Source organism: Staurois parvus, unplaced genomic scaffold, assembly GCF_062004578.1.
Source record: "Staurois parvus isolate SC_StPar_1 unplaced genomic scaffold, SC_StPar_1.0 ptg001133l, whole genome shotgun sequence".
Classification (NCBI taxonomy): domain Eukaryota; kingdom Metazoa; phylum Chordata; class Amphibia; order Anura; family Ranidae; genus Staurois; species Staurois parvus.
In genome coordinates, this window is record NW_028318929.1 from 1,022,345 (window position 1) to 1,026,658 (window position 4,314).

A 4,314-nucleotide genomic window follows, 5' to 3' on the forward strand; every position below is an offset into this window, starting at 1 on the left:
TAGCTCAGACTTAGCAGGGAGCATATTGAACCTCTGCAGAGAGATCATTGCTTCCACACAGAAAGCAAGGGCCCCACTTTGCAGCTGTTGGCAGGCTGTGCTTTTTCCAACTGCAATAAACTGAAAGCCTTTTTGTCAAGATGCACCTGAAATGTACAATATATAGCTGATTTAATCAATTTAAAACTGCGGTAAAGCAAATAAACGGCTACAGCCCGGCTCTCCGAATCTCGGATGATGTCCCCAGGTGTCCTCCCACATGCGCGTCTCCCGTTTGCCTCCTGGGGCGTGTATAGGGTATGCTCTGTGGTGACTGTGTGTCTTGGACACAGCTGATCACACATCGGGGTAAAGGACCAATCACAGCAGCCCTCTACCATGTGATCAGCTGTGTCCAAGGGAATCCTGCAGACTCTGATGTAAATGGGAACTCTAAAGACACTGATTTCAGGGGGAATGCCGGGAACTCTGATGTGCGGGGTATTCTGGTGACCACAGACTACCTTCTGCAGAGTGAATAAACTAAGGTAAAGGGGGGTTACTGATAGAAAGGGAACCTTTACATCACTGCCCTCCCCCCCTTACCTTACTGTATTCACTCCCCCATTACTGTACATTAATGACCACCTCTCAGACTGGCCAAGCGCCGCCATCACTTGACCTGCACTCAGGTGCACCGTGCAGGGCTCAATCAGATGGTCCTCTCCAGGTTCCAGCTTAGCAGCTCTGGTTTCATCCTATATTTTCCTCTCCACAGTCTCGGTAGCAGTCCAGCTCTTGACTCCTCTCCAGGCTCCCTCAGAGATTGCAGAGAAGATACAAGACAAGAGATGGTCAGAGATTGTGGACATAATACAAGTGATGGTCAGAGATTTCAGATATGATACAAGAGATGGTCAGAGATTGTGGACAGGATACAAGAGAAGGTCATAAACTGCAGACATGACACGGGAGATGGTCAGAGATTGTGGACATGATACAAGAGATGGTAAGAGATTGTGGAAATGATACAAAAGAAGGTCAGAAACTGCGGACATGACACAGGAGATGGTCAAAGACTGCAGACATGATACAAGAGATGGTCAGAGACTGCAGACATGATACAGGAGATGGTTAGAGATTGTGGACTTTATACAAGAGATGGTCAGAGATTGTGGACATGATACAAGAGATGGTCACAGACTGCAGACATGATACAAGAGATGGTCAGAGATTGTGGACATGATACAAGAAATGGTCAGAGATTGAGGACATGATACAAGAGATGGTTAGAGACTGCGGACATGATACAAGAGATGGTCAGAGATTGTGGACAAGATACAAGAGATGGTCAAAGATTGTGGGCATGATACAAGAGATGGTCAGAGATTGTGGACATGATACAAGAAATGGTCAGAGATTGTGGACATGATACAAGAGATGGTTAGAGACTGCGGACATGATACAAGAGATGGTCATAGATTGTGGACAAGATACAAGAGTTGGTCAAAGATTGTGGGCATGATACAAGAGATGGTCAGAGATTGTGGGCATGATACAAGTGATGGTCAGAGATTGTGGGCATGATACAAGAGATGGTCAGAGATTGTGGGCATGATACAAGAGATGGTCAGAGATTGTGGGCATGATACAAGAAATGGTCAGAGATTGTGGACATGATATAAGAGATGGTCAGAAGTTTTTTCAGCACAGTGCGTGTAAACACAAGAGTCAGGGCCCATTTATGCCATAATGGTGTGTTTCCGGTGCGAAGCATTTATGCGTGGTTACCAGCTGCGGACTGACAACTCATGGGGCTCCCAGGCAATAGAGGATCATGGGGCCCCTTTGTCCTCTCCAACACCTAAAACACCTATGAAAAAGCCAATGAAAGGTACCAGGGGCATCTCATGGGGCCCCCTACTGACCACGGGCCCTCCAATGGTCAGTCCACATCCTGGTGTTTACGTGCTCTTCTTTGCATTTCTATGCATTCATTTGCATTGTATTAGGACTGAAAACAATATCTTGGATTCCAGTGGAAGATAGGTAATTGAAGATTGATCCTACATAGCTGATTTCAGGACTGCTAGTGTACAACACAACTAAGTACACAGTATCATTTTCAATGGCTGATGCATAGAAGGCACGGTTTGCAAATCTTGCACTGGTGACAGTGTATGCATTTCAGACTTGTATCTTATATAGACAATTGTATCCCTGATAAAACGGGCAGGTCTGAGGGAAGAAGGCAGGTACATAAATTAAAAAAAAAAATTAAAAAAGCCTGAAATAAAAAGGATGTTTTTTGTTTCATAATATAAAAACTAATCCAATTGACTAATTCATTGATTTAAGGCTGAAAACCAGGACTGTTAAAAAAAACCAAAAAAAACAAAAAAAGACTTCAAGACCTTTGCTGCTACAGATTAATAAGTTTCCCTATGCTATGAAAAAGCTACAGGGGACTCAGACTGGGTTCACACTAATGCGTTGCAGGACACTCCATGTAATTCGGTTTTTGCAAATGCACGCTTCATGAGTGTGGGCAGTTTTGCATGTGTACGCCGCATGGGTGTGGGCGGTTTTTGCATGTGCACACCGCACGAGTGTGGGTGGTTTTTGCATGTGCACGTCTCACGGGTGCGGGCGGTTTTTGCAGGAGCACGCCACAGGGATTTGGGTGGTTTTCACATGTGCACACCACACGGGTGTGGCCGTTTTTTTCATGGGCACGCTGCACTTGTGTGGGCGGTTTTTGCAGATGCACGATGCACGGGTGCGGGCGATTTTTGCAGGTGCACGCCACACAGGTGTGGGTGTTTTTTCATGGGCACGCTCTACAGGTGCGGGCAGTTTTTGCATGTTTTGCGCCGCACGGGTGTGGATATTTTTTTTTATGTGCATGCCACACGGGTGTGGGCGGTTTATGCATGTGCACGCTGCACGAGTGCGGGCGGTTTTTGCATATGCATGTCGCATGGATGCAGGCGTTTTTTGCATGTGCACGTCGCACGGATGCGGGCGGTTTTTGCATGTGCACGTCACACGGATGCGGGCGGTTTTTGCATGTGCACGCCACACAGGTGCTTGCGGTTTTTGCATGTGCAAGCCGCACAAGTGTGGGCAGTTTTGCATGTGTATGCCGCACGGGTGTGGGCGGTTTTTGCATGTGCATGCCGCATGAGTGTGGACAGTTTTTGCATGTGCACGTCACACGGGTTCGGGACGTTTTTGCATGTGCACACGGCACGGGTGCTTGCGGTTTTTGCATGTGCACGCCTCCTGTGTGGGCAGTTTTGCATGTGTACGCTGCACGGGTGCGGGCAGTTTTTGCATGTGCACACTGCACGAGTGTGGGTGGTTTTCGCATGTGCACACCAAGAGGTACGGGCGGTTTTTGCATGTGCACGGGTGTGGGTGGTTTTTGCATATGCACGCTGCACAGGTGTGGGCATTTTTTTCATGTGCACGCCGCACACGTGTGGCGTTTTTTTCATGTGCACGCTGCACAGGTGTGGGTGGTTTTTGCATGTGCACGTCGCACGGGTGTGGGCGGTTTTTGCAGGGGCATGCCACAGGGGTGTGGGTGGTTTTCGCATGTGCATGTCACAGGGGTGTGGGCGGTTTTTTCATGGGCATGCTGCACGGGTGTGGGCGGTTTTTGCAGGTGCACACTGCACGGGTGCGGGCGATTTTTGCAGGTGTACGTCGCACGGGTGTGAGCCGTTTTTGCAGGTGTACGTCCCATGGGTGTGGGTGGTTTTTGCATGTACACGCCGCACGGATGTGGGTGGTTTTTGCATGTGCACGCATGCAGCAGCCTGTGTTTTGATAAGGATGCAGCATTCAATATGACACTACCTAGAGCTGAGCTCAGGAAATGTCTCCTATGATGGTATTGGCACAACACAGGCTGGGGGCACACAGCTTTCGTGATCAAAGGTGAGCTAATACATTCCTGCTAACAAACAATCAGAATTCTCATTTTATTTTAAACACCAGGCTGCTGGCAGAATAAGTGGACTCCAATTGGTTACTATCAGCAACAAGCAATGTATCTGTTAGCACATCCCGCATACACAGCCAATACAATAGGATCTGCTCACAAACAACACGCCAGGAATCTAGGTCAGGGGAAAAAATGGCGGCAGGCTGTGTTTTGGTCATTACGTACTAAAGGAATTCCCTACGCTTCTCCGACGGCATGACGCAAGCCGACGTGATGTGAAAACTACGATTCCCAACACCAGCAAGCGGAGGGAGGCGGGTTCTATGGTTGTATCTACCAATGAGCAGAGAGAAGAGTGCCCGGGTCGGTTTCTGGTTGGCGGA